General features: G+C 44.0%; 1 protein-coding gene across 1 annotated transcript in view; it reads right to left on the reverse strand.

Moving 5' to 3' along the window:
• LOC121453178 (catenin alpha-1) overlaps nt 1–17,013 on the reverse strand; it is a 135,445-nt gene extending 118,432 nt beyond the window's left edge. Inside the window, exon 1 of the mRNA XM_041659708.1 lies at nt 16,894–17,013. The gene's annotated coding sequence lies outside the window, so the exon portion shown is untranslated. The remainder of the gene's footprint in view (nt 1–16,893) is intronic.
• Nucleotides 17,014–23,163: the final 6,150 nt, after the last annotated feature.

The raw sequence follows: 23,163 nt of genomic DNA on the forward strand, positions 1-23,163 counted from the left end.
CACTCACATCTTTCGTTTTATAACTTTCTTGAGGATACCAAAGGAAATAGCTAAATTAAACCAGGTGGCTCTCACCTGGAATCTAGCACAAGAGGCTGAGGCAAGAGAACAGATCTACACTATAAAAGTGAAACAAAACAAAACAAAAAAATACTGCAGAGATAACATAAGCAATAAACAAGTAAGAAGCTATCAGCATTAGAAGGAAAACAGAATGATAATGCAAGCAGGTAGGGTCCTTAGAGGGCCCTTTTATCTTACTAACAACAGATAGAGGTCCAGAACCTGTCAAACTGAACCTAACACCAGTCTAAAATCCCTGCATTTGGGAGGTAGAGGCAGAAAGCACTTTACTGGTGCTACTCCCAAATTGTGAGCCAAAATAAGCCCCTCCTCCATTACACTGTTTTTCAGGTATTTTATCATAACAATAAGCAAAGTAACTAATACATTAATCTTTCTTCTACTCTGTTAGGTTTGAAAATTTCCTCTCAAAAATTGTGGATGAGCAGGCCATTGTGGAATAGTAGGGCATGGTGGCACCTGCTTTTAATCTGACCACTCACGAGGCAGACAGGCAGGTGGATTTCTGAGTTTGAGGCCAGCCTGATCTACAAGAGCTCTAGGCTTGCTTGTAGCACCTTTGTCTCAAAAAAAAAAAAAAAAGAGGGAGAGGAGGGAATGCTACAGGTTACAACACAACAGAAAGCATTAATAGTTCTCTCTGCAAAGAAAAAGCTCTAAAAGCATAAAGGAGGGTGCCCCTAGTTGTCAAAGAGGCCCAATTAAGACCTATCTGACAACACTGTAGAAGCAAGAGGTTGTCTCAAGTTGTGAAGAACACGGTCACCTTCCAGCAACCATAGCATAACTGAAAAAAGAGTGGGTGGTGGCAGTCATCACTAAAACAAAACCTAAGAAATTATAAGGCATTACAGGTTTGAACTCTGTTCCTCCTTACTTAAAATATTCTACAGCCATTCTATTCTCAGTGTTCACAATTATTTTGAGAAAAGCTAAAAACAATTCCTCTCCAAAGGAGAAGGAAATCTATATTGAGTCAGCTTATTATGATTATAGCAAATACATAAGATAATCAACTTTTAAAAGATTATTTTTGGCTCATGGTTTTAGTTACTTTAGTCTGTAACTAGCTGGTGCCACAACTTTGAGCCTATGGCAATACAACAAGGAAAACATGGTGAAATAAAGTCTACTGGCCAGAAGAACATCCCACATCAGTCAATGGTGGGGGAGCCCCAGTGTCCTTTAAACTCCTTGGAAGGCCTGCCTCCAGTGATATAAAGACTTCCCACTGGGCCCTATCTCCTAAAGCAATGGTTTTTGACCTAACCCGTAGGTTGCAAGCCTCTATCCACAAAACTATTTATATTATGATTCATAGTAACAAATTTACATACATAGTAACAAAATTACAGCCATGAAATGGTGATGAAATAATTTTATGGTTGGGGTCACCGCAACATGAGGAACTGTATTAAAGGGTCACAGCATTAGGAAGGTTGAGAATCACTGTTCTAAACCTTCTTCTATCAGGTTACTCTGGGTAGCCCTGGCTGAACTAGCTAGCCCTCAAGAGATCTATTTACCTACCTTTGCCTCCTGAGTGCTGAGATTAAAGGCACGTACAACCACACCCACGCACTTGGACCTTTGAAGGACACTCCAGAGTATAACTATATAGTACACACAAATCCTGTTTTTTCCATTAAGTAAAAGTAGAAAATGTCCTTAAAGTCATGTTCCTACAAGTCTACAGGATTTCTCCAAGCACCTAACTACAGAGCTGAATTCTTCAAATTTCACAGTCACCAGCACCACCTCCCTCACAATCCTACCCCTACCAACTCCTATGGCCTCCCCATCACTGTGGACCAAACCTCACCAACCAGGTCCTACAAGGAGACTCTAGGTTCTTTTCCCTTCCCTTTCTCCCTCCTAATTCCTACATTAGTCAACACTGACTGCATAACCCTCCTACTGATACAATATACACTGTTCTGAAGGTTCTAGCCCCTAAGTCTTATCTCTGATCTGGAGAATGTGAGTGAGCCAGTAGTGTCACACTTGCCTAGCACTAGCTGAGCCCTGGGCTCCTTTCCCAGAACTGATATAAAAAGTGTGTGTGGAAGGTTTGTTACCGATGAATCTACACCCCAGCTATTCTCCAAGCACTTCTAGTTATCACTATCATTGGGTCACTCCTCTCTGAGAAGAACAAACAGGATAAAGCCAAAGCCTCACTTAGCTAACTTCACCTGCACAAGCCTGGTGGCCTTCCAAGTCTCCGCCCCATGAAAACATGGGCCTCCAGAGCGTTCCATTTACTTTTCTTCTGCCAAGAGAACTTCATATTTTTTTCAGCTGAAAAGTTACTCATCTTCTTTCAAGACTCAGCTACATCCACTCTCTACCTCACAGGAAGGGTTAGCTCTACTTCTCCAGGTTTCACAGAAGTGGCCACAAGGCACTATTTAAAAAAAAAAAAAAAAAAAGAAAGAAAGAAAGAACCACTGTGAACACACATAGATCTCGGTTAAGACAAAATCTTGCCATTAAGCCCTGCTGTGGGCTCAAAAAAAGGCAATCTCGCCGGGCGGTGGTGGCGCACGCCTTTAATCCCAGCACTCGGGAGGCAGAGGCAGGCGGATCTCTGTGAGTTCGAGACCAGCCTGGTCTACAGAGCTAGTTCCAGGACAGGCTCCAAAGCCACAGAGAAACCCTGTCTCGAAAAACCAAAAAAAAAAAAAAGGCAATCTCCCTGCCTCAGTCTCCTACCCAAGTGAAAAGAGGACTACAGGTGTGTGTCAACACAATCAGCAAACCATCACTTTAAAAAGAAACCTGGAGGTGGTTGTGCATGTCTTTAATCCCAGCACTGCAAGGCCAGCCTGGTCTACAAGAGCTAGTTCCAGGACAGGCTTCAAAGCTACAGAGAAACCCTGTCTCGAAAAACCAAACAAAAAGTTATTTTTGAAGAGAATCCTAGTTAACATTTATATACAGAGGAGTGAAGGTCAGAGAACAACTCTGGTTCTCTCCCTTCCACCCTGTGGTTTCCGGGGTTTAGGGTGTCCTACCTAGAGGCAGGTGCATTCCAGAGAAGCCATCTCTCTGGCCCTTTTCTGACTCAACTAAAATAACACTCTAAAGAGGAGCAGGGACACATGCTTGCAATCTTCTATGTTTAACCGAATTGATTCAAAACTATTTTAGTTTTCATTTTGCGATACTGACATGCAAAAAGAAATGAGAAATAAGATTAGCAAAAACAGACACAGATTGCAACTTCTATCTATCACTGATATTTATTAGAGCTAATCTCATTAGCTAGGAAACATAACATCTCTCTAGCATCTTGCTCACTGGCAGGTTTTTGATGAAGGTGCTGCATGTAAGTGAAACCCTCCCAATATTACTGACATCCAGAATAACACTTCCTTACACTTAGTAACACTTCCGAGAAAAACAGCTTTATCTCACTAGTCTAAAATAAGCTTAAATTTTTTCAAGGTTACCATCTTCCCTTTTCCTTGGATTTTGCCCCTTCCCAAGGGATCAAGCTCACATTTCATTTGACCAGGACTCTGTAAAATGACAGGTTTTTAAAGATACACTTCAAAGCCAGTAAAAAGCTTTTCTGAGAACCAAATGACCCCCCAGATCAATGAAGCTAAGAAAAGGGAACACATGATTATAGGAAACCTTTGTCAAGGTAGAGATCCCCAGGAATAGAAATCCCACAAACACTGCCTCCCGGCTCTGCTTTTCAGCCTCTGGCTCATTCACTCTATCCTATTTTATAAACTGTGATTAAGGGCCCGGATTAATAATGAAATGTATAATATAATGAAATATTTAACATAGTATGAGTAAATGGTAACAATGTGTCTTTACTAGAAAAGAAAGTGTGTATTAAAGCTAACTGCACAGGCAAATGCACTATTCACAAAGGTTCCTTTCCTTCGTGTCTGTAAAAATAGGCCATACTGCATGTGTTTCCTGAGTTAGGACAGCACTTCCAACTTCAAGAACAGTCAGCAGCTTAGTCTTGCTCATAAACCAATGCAGGACTCTATAACCTAATCTGTCTCAGGCTTCCAACTCAAATCTTCAATTCTGATATCAAATACTAATAACAAACGGTAACAATTAAAACATTTTCATAAAAAAAAAAAAAAAAAAAAACATTTTCATGACTGGATATTCCACTTATTTTGTCAATATTTAACAACAGAATCAGAAAATGACAAGGAAAACCCACAGCTTTGTATAGTAGAAGGAAATCAAAATTAGGTAATCCAGAAAAGAATTAGCCTTTAAATTAGCAATTCAGAAATGAGATAAATTATAACACTAACATTAAATTGGGGAGCCGGGCGGTGGTGGCGCACGCCTTTAATCCCAGCACTCGGAGGCAGAGGCAGGTGGATCTCTGTGAGTTCGAGGCCAGCCTGGTCTACAGAGCTAGTTCCAGGACAGGAACCAAAAAAAGCTAGAGAAACCCTGTCTCGAAAATCAAAAAATAAATAAATAAATAAATAAATAAATAAATAAATAAAATTGGGGGCTAGAGAGATGGCTCAGCCGTTAAGAGCACTAGCTGATCTTCCAGAGGATCCAGGCTCAATTCCCAGCACCCACAAATGATAGTTCACAACTGTTTGTAACTTCAAGATCTGACACCCTCATACAGACATACATGCAGGTAGAACACCAATACACATAAAATAAAAATAAAAACTGGATTAATCATTATAAAATACTAACAATAAATTAAATAATTTGTACCATATTTTCAGTCTTTTTTTAAAATCGGGGTGCTGTTTGGCTCAGTGGTTTAGAGTACTTGTTGCTCTTACAGAAGGATTGGGTTCAATTCCCAGCAATCACATGGCAACTTACAACCATCTGTAACTCCAATCCAGAGGATCCGACTCCCTCTTTTCTGTCCTCTGATGGTACCAGGAACACATGGTACACATACATACATGCAGGCAAAACATTCATACACATAAAGTAAATAAAACTAAAAAATAAATTTTAATCCCAAAAATAAAAGTTATAGTAAATGCCACAATTCCACTCTTCTTCCCGCCTCCCCCTGGCATCCCCTCCCTTGGTTTTCTGAGACAGGGTTTCTCTGTGTTGCCCTGGCTGTCCTGGAACTCACTCTACAGAACAGGCTGGCCTTGAACTCACAGAGGTGCCTGCCTCTGCCTCACGAGTGCTGGGATTAAAGGTAGCACCACCACCGTTCTTTCTAAAGAGCTGAGACAGAAGTACAATGTTCAATCTGCACCCATTCGAAAGGATGATGAAGTTCAGGTTGTCCCAGGACACTACCAAGACCAGCAGATTGGCAAAGTGGTCCAAGTGTACTGGAAGAAATATGTCATCTATACTGAACGAGTGCAGAGAGAAAAGGCTAATAGCACAACAGTCCCTGTGGGCATCTACCACAGCAAGGTGGTTATCACCAGGCGAACGCTGGACAAAGACCACAAAAAGATCCTAGAAAGGAAAATCAAGTCTCGACAGTAGGAAAAGAGAAGGGCAACTGCACACAAGGAAGAAACGGCTGAGAAGATGCAGTAGAGGCATCTCATATACAACTTTCAGACTGCTAAAAGAGAGAGAGATAGAAAGGAGGGAGGGAAGGAGGGAGGGAGGGAGGGAGGGAGGGAGGGAAGGAGGGAGGGAAAAGTAAAAGAAAGAAAATTATTCCAAGTTGAACTGGTGAGGTGTATCTGTAACATCAGCAGTCCTATAGACTGATGGAAGTGGAATCACAGACCCACAGCTCCAGGACAGCTACCCTAGAGTATTAAGCACAACAGCAAAAACAGGAGAGGGCCAGCTAGATGGTTAACTGGGTAAAGCCAACTGCCACAAAGCCTGATTTTTGAGTTTAATTCTCAGAACCCACACTCTGTAGAGATAAAATAGATCCCCACAATTTGTCCTCTGACCTCCACACTCATGGTATGCATGTATCCATGCACATACGCCAAAAAATATTTTAATTGGGGCTGGAGAGATGGCTCAGCGGTTAAGAGCATTGCCTGCTCTTCCAAAGGTCCTGAGTTCAATTCCCGGCAACCACATGGTGGCTCACAACCATCTGTAATGAGGTCTGGTGCCCTCTTCTGGCCTGCAGGCATACAGGCAGACAGAACACTGTATACATAACAAGTAAATAAATAAATATTAAAAAAAAATATTTTAATTGTTTTAAATTTTTAAAAAGAGAGCACCTCCCTCAAAACAAGGGTGTAAAACAAGAAACAACTCCCAAAAGCTGTCCTCTGGCCAAATACACACATACACACACCTGCACTTCTACACATATCATACATGCATACATACTACACACACACACCTGCACTTCTACACATATCATATATGCATACATACTACACACACACCTGCACTTCTACACATATCATACATGCATACATACTACACACACACACACCTGCACTTCTACACATATCATACATGCATACATACTACACACACACACAATGTGGTACACACACACAATATAATACTCAACCCTAACAGGGAATTCTGGAAGAAGTGTTAGGAAGACAGCATCCCAGGAAATACCAATAATCCTACCGCCTGGATAACTATACTGGTAGAAATCTATCTAGTTTAACTACTTTCTAATGCGTTAGTATTAAAAGTCCTAGAGTCAACTGGGTGGTGGTGGTACAGTACCACTCATGCCTTTAATCCCAGCACTCAGGAAGCAAGCAGATCTCTGTGAATTCAAGGCGGTCTGGTCTGCAGAGCAAGTTTTAGGACTGGCTCCATAGCTACTGAAAAACCCTGTCTCGAAAATTCAAAAAAAAAAAAAAACTAATTAATTTAAGTAAATAAAAATCCTAGAGCCAGATGTGGTCCCACATTCCCTGAATCCCGACACTCAGGAGGCAGGGCAGGTAGACTGAGTTCAGAATAGTCAGGCGTACACAGACAAACCCTGTCTCAGAGAGGAAGAAAAAGTCCTGAAACTTCCAGGTAAAGGCTTGGACCATATGCAAATTGGATAAATTCAACTTGCTTCGCTTAGCAGCAACTCTCTATCTCCCTAGTCCAGCACATGTTATAGGAACAGCTTGCCAGGTGGACAAATAAGGGTCCTTGCCCTCCAGAAACTGGGAACTGCATTCTTGTTGCTAATTACTGCTTCTTTCTAATCAGGGAGACAGAGAAACAGAAGGGCATCCACTACTACACTTCCGCTAATGCTAGTTCTACAGCTAAGTATAATTCCTCCCCAAATGTAATGAACCTTTCTCCCCTCCCACTTAATTTTTCTCTTTATTCTCTTCTGGGAGATGGGGTTTTAATATGTAAAAGCAACCATTTAAGATCAGAATGTTATCATGGTGCTTCTTGATCCTCAGTGTTACTTTTACAAATGGATTGAATATGTTAGTCCCCAGTTGGTGGGATTGAGAGCATGGTAACAATGACTATAATCCCTAGCACTCTAATATTCACTGGGAAGGTTGAGATAGGAGGATCATGAGTTCAAGGCCAGCCTGAACTGCACAGTGAGACTTGTCTTCAAAAGGGGAGGGTACATCTTTATTTAAAAGGAAAGCAACCATTTGTCTCCTGGGCCAGTAACCTAGCATTTAGTGAATAGTACCTACTGCGTACAAAGAAACAAGTCTGGTACACAGGAAGCAGAAAGATGAAAATAACACACTGACTTGAAGGACTTTACCATCTAGCACAGCCGCTAAGCGATTTTTACTATCATTATCTAAATAAAAGCAAGTTAGCAGCACGGTAATTATTTAAATGATAAATTTGATTCACAGTTGGCGGCAGTGGTGGCCTTTAATCCCAGCACTCAGGAGGCACAGGCAGGCGGATCTCTTTGAGTTCTAGGTCAGCCTGGTCTACAAGAGCTAGTTCCAGGACAGGCTCCAAAGCTACAGAGAAACCCTTTCTCAAAACAAACAAACAAAAAAAAAAAAACCCCAACAACTGATTCACCCCAAAGAAAAGCCACTTAATATAGATAAAAATACAGCTTGTCCAGCACTTCATAACGGAAAGACTATATTAGCATTTTTATCACATTAGTAGTTAAAATAAACACTCTGTATAAATCATCTTACTAATTAGACAGATGACAAAGTTCACTGTAAGGCCAAGTCTCATAAGATTAAGAACTCCAAAGAGCATGCTATCATAACTCATCAGGTACAGATATATAATCGATGACAAATTAGCAAAAAGAAATACCACATCACTAAATCCTAACTCCATTGTTTAGTTTACCCTTATAAGAACTATAAACTAATGGGCTGCAAAAAACAGCTCAGGGGCTGGAGAGATGGCTCAGTGGTTAAGAGCATTGCCTGCTCTTCCAAAGGTCCTGAGTTCAATTCCCAGCAACCACATGGTGGCTCACAACCATCTGGAATGAGGTCTGGTGCCCTCTTCTGGCCTGTAGACATACACACAGACAGAATATTGTATACATAATAAATAAATAAATATTTAAAAAAAAAAAACAGCTCAGTAGTTAAGAGCGCTTGCTATTCAATCATTGAGGACCAGAATTCAGATCCCAGCACCCACATTGGGCAATTCACAAATACCTGGTAACTCCAGCTCCAAGGGATTAGACACCCTCTGTGAGCACCTACACACACACATAAATGTGCATACACTCACACACATACACACAAGTAAAATAATTTTTTAAATTTATTTATTACATATACAGTGTTCTGCTTGCATATATACTTGCAGGCCAGAAGAGGGCACCAGATCTCATTACAGATAGTTGTGAGCCACCATGTGGTTGCTGGAAATTGAACTCAGGACCTCTGGAAGTGCTCTTAACCTCTGAGTCATCTATTTCTCCAGTCCAAGTAAAATAAATTTTAAAAATTATATTATTCACTGGGCACTGGTAGCAAACACCTTTAATCCCAGCACTTGAGAGGCAGAGGCAGGCAGATCTCTGTGAGTCTGGGGCCAGCCTGGTCTACAAAAGCCAGTTCCAGGACAACTAGAACTGTTACACAGAGAAACCCTGTCTCGAAAAATCAAAAGATAAAAACAAAACAAAACAAAAACTCTATTATTCAACCAGGTATGGTGGGTTCATGCTTATGTAAGCACTTGGGAAACTGAGGCAGTAGAATAGTTATTGAGTTTGAGGCCAGCCTGAGTTAGAGAAACAGTCTCAAAATAAAAGGACAGGAATGGCAATTACATTTTTAAACTTCAGGGCTCACTGAGTAGAGGTAAAGTGGCTAGAATAACATAATTTCTTCCCTCACCATTTAGCTGAGAGGGGTGGAAAGAAAACCTCCAAGGAAACAGTCTTTGGATTTCATGATTTCTTAGATATGACATCAAAAGTAAAGGAAACAAAAACACACTTCATACATCATCAAAATTATAAACTTTGTAACAAAGAAGCACAATCAACAGAAAGTAAAAGGACAACCAGAGAGTATTTATAAATCACTTTGCCGATAAGGGATTAACCTGCACAATATATATATTCTTTAGCACTGAGGAGGTATAAGCAGGTAGATACCTGATAGTGAGCACCAGCCTGATCTACATAAGGCATTCCAGGAAAGCCAGAAATACAGAGACCCTGTCTCAAAAAACAAACAACAACAACAAAAGAATACATAAAAACTACATGTTCAAGCATATCATCAAAAAAAACTTCATTTTAAAGTCCAGGCTAGGGATTTGATCAGTGGTGCTGCTCTGGCCTGGAAGGTGTCCAGTTCCCCACATCTACATGGTAGCTCACAGAGATCTTTAACTCTGCCAGTTCCAGGCAACCTCTAGGGTTTTCTGCGACCCCAGAGCCAACAAACTAACAATCCACATGGAAGGAAATCCAGGTGGGCTGGAGAGATGGCTCAGCAGTTAAGAGCACTGACTGCTCTTCCAGAGGTCCTGAGTTCAATCCCCAGCACCCACATGGCAGCTCACAACTGTCTGTAACTCCAAGATCTGACACCCTCACATAGACATGCATGCAGGCAAAACACCATTGCACATAAGAATAAATTAAAAGAAGAAAAAAGATGAGGAGGAAATCCGGTTCAACACAACTCAATAGCTGGTTGGTTCAAACTTCTAGAGTCTAACACCAGGTGTTTATTGTAGGCATATTTAAGTACAGTACAATGTGGAATAAAAGTTTCTTGGTGTAACACAATCCCTTGTGCACAAGGAGGCATAATTACATCAAAACTCTTAAAGTACTTGTCACTTCTTCCATTAAGATGGGTTCAAAATGGGCTAACACGTTATCCTAAGGAGTTAGAGGAGGGTCTTGTGTGGTCATGGTCATACGGACAACACAGAGGTTCCGATCCTGGTTGTGGGAACTTAGGGGTGCCTCTGGTCATATTGGTAACACAAAAGTCACCTAGACTATTAAATATCTCTAGTTTAGGTTGCGGGTGCTTGGGGGAGGCCCTGGCCATACAGATAACACAAGGATCTCCTAAGATAGTAGCCAGCATTCCCAGCATTCCAGGCTGAAAATATCTTTTTCCTTTTAAAAGACAACCCTTACTGTTTAACATTCCTGGTTTCCCTGGTGCTATCTGTGAGCACAAGGACCTTTGTTCTCCAACAGAAATCCAACACCCTCCTCTGGTCCCATGGACATACATGGGGCACAGACATCCATGCAGCAAAACATACAATTTTAAAACTTAACTGAAAGAAAGAAAACGAGGAAAAGAGAAGGTCCACCAAAAAAAAAAGAAAGTCAAATTCAAAGAATGGCTAACTGCGATAGATGGATGGATGGATGGATGGATGGATGGATGGGCGGGCGGGCGGGCGGGCGGGCGGGCGGGCAGGCAGACAGACAGCTAGAGCAGGTAGCTAGCTGCCAAGGCCCAAGGCCGAGAGGGAGGTGAATGAAAAGCTACAGAGTACAAAATTCACCTTGGACAGATGAAAATAGTTCTAGAGACAAAAGACTGCATAATAACATGCAATTACTTAAAGTCAATGAGCACACACACACAATGGTTTAAATAGTGAATTTTGTTGTACACATCTTACTACAAAAAACAAAAGCGGTTCCCTGTACCCATATGGTGGTTCTCACAACTGTGTAACTCTCATTCCGGAAGATCAAACACCTGTTCTGACCTTCCTACGGACCCTGCACACATATGATACACAGATATACGGTCAGGTGCACACACATACATATAAAATAAAAATTCTGAAGTAGACAGGAGTTTGTGGCACACACCTTTAATCCCAGCACTTGGAAAGCAGAGGCAAGACTATCTCAGTGAGTTCGAGGCCAGCCTGATCTACAAAGTGAGTTCCAGGACAGTCAGGACTGTAACATAAAGAAACACTGCTTCAAAACACCAAAAATAAATAGATAAATAGGTAGATAAATAAATAATAAAAATTCTAAAGTAAACAAAGGCTAGGATAATACACTATCATTTATCAGTACAAATTTTAGGATTTTTGGATTCTTTCTCCAAGAGTGGGGGCGGTGTTATTCAGCTTTTGGAGGGGGTATAAAAGCATTTATTATAAAGTATTTCAACAAAACTGCGAAAGACCCAGGGTAAAATACAAAGGACAGGGAACAATTCACCACAGAAAAAATCAATCTGGCAGTAGGTGATTGTCTAGCATGCAAGAGGCCCTGGGTCTGACCCCCAATACCACATAAATCTGGTGATGGATCCTGTAATCCCAGCACTCAGGTTGTGGAGACCAGAGTTTCAGAAGCTCAAGGTCATCCGCAGGTACATAACAAGGTGAAAACATTCTGGGCTACATGAGACTGTCTCAAAAAAAAAAAAAAAATTAAAGGCTCCCAAAAGGGTTCATTGGGTAAAAGCAGTTACTCCACTTACTAACAAGACAAACAACCTGAGTTAGATTCCCCAGGAGCCACCTGGTAGAAGGAAAGAACCAATTCACAAAAACCTCTCTCTCTCTCTCTCTCTCTCTCTCTCTTTCTCTCTCTCTCTCTGTGTGTGTGTGTGTGTGTGTGTGTGTGTGTGTGTGTGTGTTCACATGTGTGAATTCGTAAATTTAATTGAAATATTTGTTCTGAGACACAATCTCACTGTATACCCTTAACAGGCCCGGAACTCCCTATGTACATCAGGCTGTCTTTGAATTCAATTCTGCTGCCTATGCAATATGAGCCACTAACTACATCAGCCTCCATCCTGGAAAAAAAAAAAAGATTAATGAAAAGAAATTGGTCTACATTTTAAGTAAAATGCTAGAATTTAGAAGATCTTGAATCCCACCATGAGACTAACCAGTACAATCACATAGCATTACGTTTCAAAAGTAAGGTGCAAACTGTGGGCTGCCAGGATGGCTCAGCAGATCAAGGCCCTGCCACCAAGGCAAACAACCTCAGCTGGATCACTGGGACCCACATAATGGAAGAAGAGAATCAACTTCTCCAGGCTGTCCTCCGACCACACTTGTGCACACAAACACAACATACTAAAATGTGCTTTTCTTTACTGAGGGGGAGCTGGGGTTTCTCTGTGTAGCCCTGGCTATCTTGGAACTCACTCCGTAGACTAGGCTGGCCTCAAACTCAGATATCCACCTGCCTCTGCCTCCCAAGTGCTAGGATTAAAGGTGTGTGCCACCGCACCATTAAAATGTGTGTACTTTTTTAAATGGCTTTTTTATTTTAGGAACTTTAAGAGCTCAGTCACAGCCTGGCAGTGATGGCACACACCTTTAATTCCAGCATTCAAGAGGCAGAGACAGAGGCAGATGGATCTCTTTGAGTTCGAGGCCAGCCTGGTCTACAAGAGAGAGTTTCCAGGACAGGCTCCAAAGCTACAGAGAAACCCTGTCTTGAAAAATTAAAAAAAAAAAAAAAAAAAAAAGGGCTCAATCACTCTTAGCAGCACAGTATGACCTGGTTTCAAAATAAACAAAGAAGCAGAAGGGCAAATAAAGTCAACTACTAGTGGGAATTCCTGGGGTGTTAACAGTTTGTTGCTCCTTAGTGAATGTACATGGTGTTCAGTTTGTATGAATTCATGAACAATGACAATTACGATTTGAACATTTTTCTCTAATGGTACTTCGATTTCAAAAGGCTTACTATTAAAGATTAAGCCTTAAGCCAGGAGTGGTGGTGCACACCTCTGGTGCTGGCACTAGGAGGCATAAGCAGGTGGGTCTCTGTGTGTTTGAGGCCAGCCTGGTCTACTTAGAGAGTCTCAAGACAGACAGAACTACATAGAGAGACCCTCTCAAAAAAATAAGATAAAACCTAGACCCTCTTTCCCCACTTCCAAGAAGTGACAGATTGGAGGAAATCATCCACAGAAAATGTTTACCAGCTGGGTAGTAGTGGTGCACACCTTTAATCCCAGAACTCAGGAGACAGAGACTGGCAGATCTCTTTAAGTTCAAGGCCAGCCTGGTCTATAGGAGCTAGTTCCAGGACAGCTAGGACTGTTATACAGAGGAACCCTGTCTTGAAAAACTAAATAAAAAGGAAGGGGGGAAAAAAAGAAGAAAATATTTAGTACAAGAGACCAAAGAAAGCACTGAGCACCAAGAGAAAATCCAGGGAGTTTAAAAAAAAAAAAAAAAAAAACAGGTGGTTAAGAAAAGCAACACGGGCCGGGCGATGGTGGCGCGCGCCTTTAATCCCAGCACTCGGGAGGCAGAGGCAGGCAGATCTCTGTGAGTTCGAGACCAGCCTGGTCTACAGAACTAGTTCCAGGACAGGCTCCAAAGCCACAGAGAAACCCGGGTGGGGGGCGGGGCAAACAAGAAAAGCAACATGGTTCCAAAAGAAAACCACAGGGGGAATAAAAGGAAGGCAAAGTCGAGTATGGTAGTGCACACTTGTAATCCCAGCATTCGAGAAAATGAGGCAGGAGAATCATTAAATTCAATCAAGAGCCTTTGCTAAATAAAACAAATGACAAGCAACTGAACAGCTTACTCAGATACTACTGAGGGGTCCTCCACTCAGAAACAGTCTAAAACTGGAGTGGAAGCAAAGAATGGGACGAGAAGGCAGGTAAACGAAGCACTGTAGAGAGGGTTCTGTCACTCATGAGATTTGGGTAGGAAATAAAAGCTGAACAAAGTTCAAGTTGCCGAAAACAATTTGACTGTAATGAGCTCCCTCACCTGTTGTCATTTACCACCATAAATAAGTAGATGCCAGAAAGATCTTTTCCTTCTTCATTCAATACAGCATCTAATTTGCCTTCTTAGCCAGGTACCAAACCAAAGGTTAGGGTATGAGCCATGCCCCAAAGAGGTTTACAAGGCTCACTTGCAAACAGAGATAGCAAACAGGGATATCAACAAGGTACTAAACAAACCAAAGTTACTAAGAAAACACAGCACAAAGTTTGCTACTAGAAATGAAATGCTAGACCTTGAACATGACCAAGATTTCAGTACTTAAAAAACAATTTTACCAAGACCGCCTGGACTCCACCTCCAAACCAAAGATGGGTCCTTTCCAAAACACAGCTCCATTCACCCTGATCCCCTTTACTCACATGACCTTCCTCACTCAACTCCCTGCTTTTAGACACACGCAAATTCAAATTTTCTCTAAGCACCAACAAGAAATAAAAAGTTGCTCAGGTCATGAAAGGCCCTACAATGGCTTCTTACAGCTTTAGAATAAAATCTAAACACAGCCATGTGTAACCTGGCCTTTGCCTTCCCCGACGACCTTACACGAGACCTCCCTACTTCAATACTCAATACAAAGATGCCTCTAAACCTCTAGGCTTCCCAGCACTGTGCCAATGGTCAGGCCATTTATACCTGTTAAGGACCCTATTCCTTTATTCCTTTCTAGGTTTTGGCCACTACACTTACATCGTCACCTTCAACAAGCAGGACTCCGTGCTGTCACTAATCTGACTTCCTTAAAAAAATTCAAGACCGTTTGTACCAGTTACTCTGGCTCTCCACATCTGGGTTAGATCTCCATCACTGAATTAAGTCTCACTTCATATATGATTAATTTGAGAAGCCGTGGAATATACAAGTAGGCCCATGTGGCTCAGGAAGAGACATCTACGCTCAAAATAAGGAGCTGGATGTTAGCGACTAAGGTTGATAGCAGAGGTAGGGGTATGCAGCTCAATGGTAGATCATCTGACTAGTGTGCACAGTCTCTAGGTTTGTTTTCCCAATCCCACAAGGGAGGGGGGCACAAGGTGGTGATTCCCAACTGGGGAAAAGACACCCCTCATCTCTGATCAATATATAAAATTTTCTGAGGGGAATGGAGGTGGTACCACATAACTAAGTGGTGATGAAAACCAATGTACTCAGGATACAATCATATGCAGGGAAGGGAGAGGATCAAAGTAAAGAGGGGAAAAAACGATTCCCCAACACTTACATGCCCTTTTATGCTTCTCTCCTTTCCTGTCACATGACTTCAGTTCAAAAGCCGGCACCTTCCAGAACTCCCAGACTTTTCCTCATAAAAGTACTAACACCCCCCCAACAAGCTTCTGTTGTTTGCATTATAAACAATTTGTCCCAAACAGGTGTCATGTATGGCACCTGTCTGAATCCCAACACTCAAGAAGCTTAAGCTAGGTTGGGCTTTATAGCGAAATCCAGTCTGGGGGAAAAAAAAGGATAAGACACTAGAGAAGCTTCCGGTCCTCAAAGAAAAGAGGATTTTTAAAAACTACTTTCTAACTTAGTGAGTCAGGACATAGAAACAGTTGAGCAGAGGTACGAATGATTTCCCCACTCAATCCTTTCGTAAACCAAAATAAATTCCGTTTCTTAAAGTAACATCCACTTTAAAAATCAGTGCTAACCACACAATCTCCTTTTCAAGAACGCCGATTGGAAAGATACAATACAGTGATATGAGCATAAGTTTACATCATAAATTATTGTGAATTCTATACAAAACACATAAAAATGTTATGAAGACGAAGAACATAAAGACTATCAGCCGTCAGTTTGGGCCAACCGCTGAATTACTGGGAATGACCACTGCTTGCAATCCAAGGATATGGATGCAGCCAGTCAACATTTTTCTCCCAAGTTCTACGCACAAGTTCCTTTACAAGTGAAAGGCGGGGCACTGACATCGCAGGCCTGCAATGCCCGCCCTCGGGAAGCTAAGGCAGGATGCCCGAGCATTCCAGGCCAGCCTGGGCTATTTAGCAAGACCCGGTCTCGGTAACACAAAGTCAGCAACAAGACCCTAACGCCACCCCTGAAAACTAAGAGGAATGTCAGTCCAGATAGGCAGCGAGGGCGGCTGAGTGATCTTAAAGTCCAGATTAACAACCTCCTAGCTACAGGTCTACACGGGTGTGGCGCACCTTAGAGGACAAGAGCGCAGAGAACAGGAAGCGGCGACTCCCACACTCCGTGGGTCGGGCTGGAACGCCAGCTCCCCCCGACCTCCGGCCCCGGAGGGGGAAGGGGAGCGGCCGGCAAAATTCCGGGGAATCGCGTCCCTAAAACACCCCACCGCCGGACCGCCGGGGCCACGCCACCGTCGCCTCTCAGTGGGGGAGGCGGCCCGAGGCGCGACGCCGGCCCCGCGAGCGAGCGCGCGCCCTGCTCAGGGAACAAAGTTGAGAAACTCGAAGGAGAAAAGTTTCCCGAGGAAGCGCCGCGCCGCTCGCTCCGCTTCCCGAGCGTCGGGCTCCGCCCGCCCAGGCCCAGGCTGCTCCGGGAAGCCGGCCGGGCCCGACGCTCCCCAGGGCGGCGGCCGCCCAGAGCGGGCACCGTCACCCGGGACCCCCGGCCTGAGGAGACCCTCGGCCCAGCAGGGGCCCCGCGCGCGCCCCGAGGGAAGGTACGAAGAGTTACCTGCGGCGAGCGAGGCGAGCGCGGGACGACTCCTGAGGCGCCAAGCCGACGGCCGCCGCTTTGTCTCCCGCCCGTCCGGCTCCCAGGAGGAAATGGGCCGCCCTGCGCCCCCGCCCCCGGCCCGCCCCGCGCCGCGCCCGCCTGCCCTTCCCGGCACCTCCCTCCGCGCGCTCTTCCCGGCGCCTCCCGCGGCCTCCACGCCGCTCGTCCCGGCCCGGCGCTTTCCGGGGGAGGGGGGGGGCGGGGGAATGATGGTAGCCCGGCGACTCCAGGCCGGGACCCCCTGAAGGCCTTCTCGTATGGCCTCGGGACGCGTAGAGCCGGACCCCCGACGGGAAGGAGGGGCGGCGACTCAGGGAACAGCCCGCGGCCGGGGAAGGCGGGCGGAGGGCAGGTGAGTCACGGCCCCCAGCTCAGGTGAGTCTCGGGGCGCGGCCCCGGAAGGCCCCGCCCCGTCCGGCTCCCAGGGCCCTGCGTGGTGACGCGGGGTCCGGCTGGCTCGCTCCTGAGGCGACTGTCCTCCTGTCCCCTAGTCCAAGGCGCCCAGAAAAGGGGGCAACCTAGGAGAAACAACTCCAAGTAAATGTTCCACCGCTCCGGGCACAGTGGAACGGGAATCCGACCTCAGAACCTGTTTTTATGGGTTTTGTTTTGGTTATTTTATTTTTGAGGTAGGATCTCACCTAGGTCAAGGTGATCTTGAACTGGCTGTATCGGTAAGAATGGCCTAAAACTTTTCTTTTTTTCTTTCTTTCTTTCTTTTTTTTTTTAAATATTTGAGCAAAGGGGCTGCTCATGCTCAGTGCTTGGGTAGAAATCAGGACAATCGCCAGGCGGTGGTGAGTTCGAGGTGGTCTACAGAGTGAGTTCCCGGACAGGCTCCAAAGCTCCAGAGAAACCCTGTCTCAAAAAAGAGAGGTAGAAAGAAAGTGAAAGAAAGGTGGATTGGACAGGTCTCAGTGATAGAGTGCTTGCCTACTATGCCCTGGGTTCAATCCTCAGCACTACAAACTACAAAAAGACCATTCCCCAACTATATTCTATTCTGTTTCTAGCTTTGGGATTTGAAAGAAAGTGGCCCCCAAATGGAGTGGCCCAATTGGGAGGTGTGCTTTGCCATCTCATTGGAGGGAATGTGTCACTGTGGGGGTGGGCTTTGAAGTCTCCTATGCTCAAGCTGCCCCCGGTGTGGACACAGACTCCTTCCTTTTTCCTGTGGATCAAGATGTAGAACTCTCAGCTCCTTCTCCAGCACTGTGTCTCTCTGTGTGCTGCCATGCTGCCCACCATGACAATAAAGGACTGAACCTCTTAAACTATAAGTAGACCTTCATTAAATGTGTTCTTTAGTAAGAGTTTTCACTGGCAGGCATTAATTCCAACACTCAAGAGGCAGAGGCAGGTGGATCCCTGTGAGTTTGATACCAGCCTCGCCTACAGAGTGAGTTCCAGGACAGCCAGGGCTACACAGAGAAGCCCTGTCTTGAAGAAAAAAAAAAGGGTGGCTGTGGTCATGGTGTCTGTTCACAGCAATAGAAACCCTAACTAAGACTCCCATTACTCATGCTTTTAATCGCAGTGTTCTGGAGACAGAGGCAGACTGGTTTCCGTGAGTTCAATCAAGGCCAGTCTGGTCTACATAATGACTTCCAGGTCAGTCAGAGCTACACAGTGAGATGAGCCTGTCTAAAAAAATAAAGTTTAAAAAAAAACTTGCAAATAAGAAATACCACACATAAAAATAATTAGATTAAGTCAAATAAGTAAATAAATAAACAAGAAGAAAAATAGCATGAAGGGATCTTGAATTCAGGAAGCTTTAAGAACTGCCGTGTCCTGGAGCCCAGTGGCTGTCTTTTTCTGTGTGTTGTCAAGCCATTGATGAATGTCTTATCTAGACTTGACAAGAACTATGCTGAAAAGTCCAGAATTATCTTACCACCTTAAACCTTTCCCCTGAATTTGAGACTCAGCATATTCAGTTCTCTGTTTGATGTCTCTCCATATTTGACTTCTGATAGGCATTTCGGCTTGTCAAACTTTCCATGACGACATATCTAAAACTGCTTTTCTGATAACTCCCCAGCCCTGCTCACCCCACAGTAGGGTCATCGCTTTAGCTAGAAGCTCTAATTCAGAAACCCTGGAGTTGACTGGAGAGGTGACTCTTTGGTTACAAGCCTTTATTTCTCTTACAGAGGACCTATATTCAGTTCCCAGAACCCACGTGATGACTCACAACCATCCATAACTCCAGTTCCAAGGGATCTAATACATTCTTCTCACCTCCATCAGGCACAAATGTGGTACACATACATATATGCAGGCATGATTATAAAATAAAATGTACCTTGACTGTATTTTCACGTGTTTTTACTTGATTACTTCAACATATACTCAGAATCCACCAAGCTTTTAGCATCGCCACTGTTACCGTCATGAATTGAGTCAGCACCCTCATCCCATTGCCTAAGTTTCACAGGAGACTCCTAACCTGTCTCCCTCCTTCTGTCCTCACCTTACTCATTCTAGCCTTAGTTCTGCACCCTGAGGGGATGATCCTGTAAAACTTAAGTCCCACACTGTCACCAGCTCTGCCCAAAACCTCCAGTAGCTCTCACCCATCCTAGCGAAAGCCCAAGTCCTTATAAGGCTTCCAGAGCTCACTTGCCCCCACACACTTCTCTGACACAGTGGCCTCTTTACCATTCCAGGGTATGCTATTGCCTGAGGGCCTTTTCTTTCTCCTGGAATGCTGTCCTCCAAATCCATCCTGACTCACTCCCTTGTCTCTGCCAGGGCTTTGCTCAGGTTTTACCAGTGAGATTTCCTCTCAACTGCTGTATCTAAAATTGCAACCTCTATCAACTTGTGCCATATCACTTTGAGTACATATTGTTAATTGTATATATGATCTATAAAGTCATATATATGATGGCATATATGGTTCACTGGTTTTTCCTGACTTCTTTTACTAAAATTTAAGCCTCAGTCTTGTATCTTTGGCGCCTAGGCTAGTACTTGGAACACAGGAGGCCCCTCAGTGAGTACTTATTGACTGAATGTGCAGAGATGGCGATGGGATGAGTTTTCTTCTGACCAAGGGAATGTGGGTAGGAATAGGAAGCAAAGTACAGTTTGAAACAGTATCACTTGGGAGGCTAAGGCTACTTTGGTTTGTTTTCAGGCTTTCTGAGGAGGAGGCTAGAGGGTTGACTCCCTGAGGAAGGGGTTTTCACAACAGCTCTCTGCTGAGTGGCATTCCTAGTCCATTTTTTACTTTTTCTTTTTTCTTTTTTTTTTCAGTTTTGGTTTTTTGAGCCAGGATGTCTCTGTGTACTCCTGGCTGTCCTGGAACTCACTCTGTAGAGCAGACTGGCCTCAAACTCTCAGAGATCCGCCTGCCTCTGCCTCCTGAGTGCTAGGATTAAAGGAGTGTGCCACCTCCGCCTGGCATCATGTCTCACTTTTCATCTTACATTTTTAAGTTCATTCATTCATTCATTCATTTTGTTCTGCGGGGAGGGGAAGCTGTGCCACAGTGCATGTGTGGAAGTCAAAGACAACTTTGGGGCATCAGATCTCTGCTTCTATGGTGTGAGTTCTTAGAAATCAAACTCAGGTTTTTGAGTTTGGTATCAAGCCTTTCACCTTTATCAAGATGCTGAGATGTCTCAGTAGCCCTTCTGATAGGTGTTTTGTTGTTGTTGTTTTTGTTGTTTTTGGGTTTTTTTTTTTGGATTTTGGTTTTGTTTTGGGGTTTTTTTTGTACCCTGATAGTAGGTTTCTCTGCTGACCCAGAGAAACCTACTCTGGCCAGATCAAGCCAAATTTTAAAAGGCCAGGTTTATTGATACCAACCGCTGGGGGGACGGGGGCACTTAAATATCCTGGGGGTGATCTTGAGCTTTTTGAGGAGCCTGGACTTTTGTTGGATTTTTCTGGGGGGGGTGGTTTGGAATGGGGAGGAGTGGGGCTGAGGCGGAGTTTCCAGCTAGACTGCCTGACCTTCTTGGATATATAGACACTGGTTCAAATATGGCTACTTCCTGTTAGCATGGGAGGATGTGGAGAGGGAGAGTTGGTGGGCTCACACTCAATCGGAAGATATGGGTGAAGAAGCCTATGACCTCAGGAATCTGTTTCTTGAGGAAATGGAGAAGGCAAATTGCTAGGAGGACAAAACAGATTACTAGCACCAGCCCTATGAGTGGGACTCGTCATGGGAAGAGTTGGGGACAGCAGACCCTCAGACCCTGAGTTTTCTATGACACCTTGCCTGCCAGAGTACTAGACCCTCATGAGTTCCTGATGGCAGGGGAGTGATTTCTGGTGGACTTGCAGCTGAAAAGTCCCAAGAGCTAGAGCGTCGCCATTAGTCAAGGAGTGCCCTATTTAAGCTGCCCTGGAACACAATAAAAGGGGAATTCCTGTTTCAAGGATGACGTGTGTGTGTGTGTGTGTGTGTGTGTGTGTGTGTGTGTGTTTTAATCTCCAGCCCCTTGCCCAACTCACGACGTGGCGTGGTAGACAGGCAGGGCAGGGCAGGTGGACTGTACAGACTGCCAGAAAGAATGGACCAGAGGAGATATGTCCTGGTTGTACAGAAAACACTAGGGTGAATGAGCAGGACACAAGAGCAGATATGTTCTTCATTAGAACATGGGAAGGAGTGGGGCACGAGGCAGTGTCCAGCCAGACACCTTCCACTTACATTGTGAGATTGTCTCTAACCTGGAATTTGCTATTCTAACTGGGTTAGCTAGATAGTGAACTGCCAGGATCCACCTGTATCCACTAGGGTTGGGTTTACAGATACTGCCTTGCCTAACTTTTATGCCCATGCTGGGGATCCAAACTCACACCCCTATGCTTATGAGCAAGCACTCCATCCTCTGAGCCATCTCCCCACCAGGAGTTCATTTTCTTTCCCCTCCGTTGTAGGATACTTCATAAAGACAAAGATACTTCATCTTTGTCTGGTGGATTGGTTGGTTGGTTTCTGTTTTTTGTTTTCTCCCATAATTTAGCCAGTACATGGGACACAAAATACACATTAAAACTCTTTGTAGGGGCTGTAGTCAGTGGCTGCTCTCCCAAAGGATCCAGGTTTAATTCCCAGTACCTACATAGCAACTTAGGACTGTCTATAACCCCAGTTCCAGAGATCTAATGCCTTCTTTGGCTTCCAGGCATGGTGTGCTTCACAAACATACATTCAGCCAAAACACTCATACACATAATTAATGAAAGGGAAAAACGTTAAAATTATTTGTACGGGTCAGGAGAAAGGGGCAGCAGAATAAACACAAGTTCAGCGCTATATAGTTAGATAGCAGCTATTTTTGCTGCTTGGTAGTATTCACCTTTAATCATAGCAGTCATGATTGCTGACTGCTATGGCAGGAGGCAGGAGGATTGCTGTGAGTTGAACACTGTCCTGGTCTACCTAGAGAGTTCTAGGACACCCAGGAATACATAATGTGACCCTGTCTCAAAAAGGGAGGGAGGGATAAAGAGGAAATGGCCCTGGTGGTACACGCCTGTCTGTATCCCAGCCCTCAGGAGGCTAGCACAGGAGGATGTGAATTCAAGTGCAACTGACCTACAAAGAAGGGAGACCGAGCTAGGAATTTACCTTAACGCTATAGTAAAAGCCTAACACAAGTCCAGCTTACTGGGAAATAAGAGATTTGTAGACAGAATGAAGAGCCATGGACATAGGAAGGAAACCAAGTTGCTGATGTCAACTGATGTCATCAGGGTTGAAGCTTCAGACGTCATCAAATTTTACCTTGCTAAATATAGTTCACACACAAAGTTTATGCTGCACTAAGAGAAACACAGGTCAGTCAGCAAGAGCACAGGAGGTAAAGAAACAGTAATACTGACTTTGGGGTTTTTTCTGTGCTCACTCCCCACTTCCATTCTTAGGAGTGCTTGCTCGTATTTTAATAAGCGATTTCTCTCCCATGCCTGACTGAAAAGGCACAACTGTTTTCTGTCTGTCCTAGCAGCTGCCAGGATTTTAACCTAAACCATGCTGTTTTTTCTTAAACTCTTAATATAATTGTTCTTGGGGTTTAAAAAAGGAAACAGTAATATCAAAATGTCAATAAAGATGAACTAGCAAAGATCATTTTGTAGAGTCTCTGCATTGTGAACACTTCGTCATTATTTACCTACATCATGCTGGCAAATAGATTCACAATCTACAAAGCACTTTCCTAGCTGTTATTGCCTTTGAGACACCCACACCCTAAGGAAGGC

Source organism: Microtus oregoni, unplaced genomic scaffold (assembly GCF_018167655.1).
Source record: "Microtus oregoni isolate MIOR12 unplaced genomic scaffold, Mior012 000011F_ref0000422, whole genome shotgun sequence".
NCBI lineage: Eukaryota > Metazoa > Chordata > Mammalia > Rodentia > Cricetidae > Microtus > Microtus oregoni.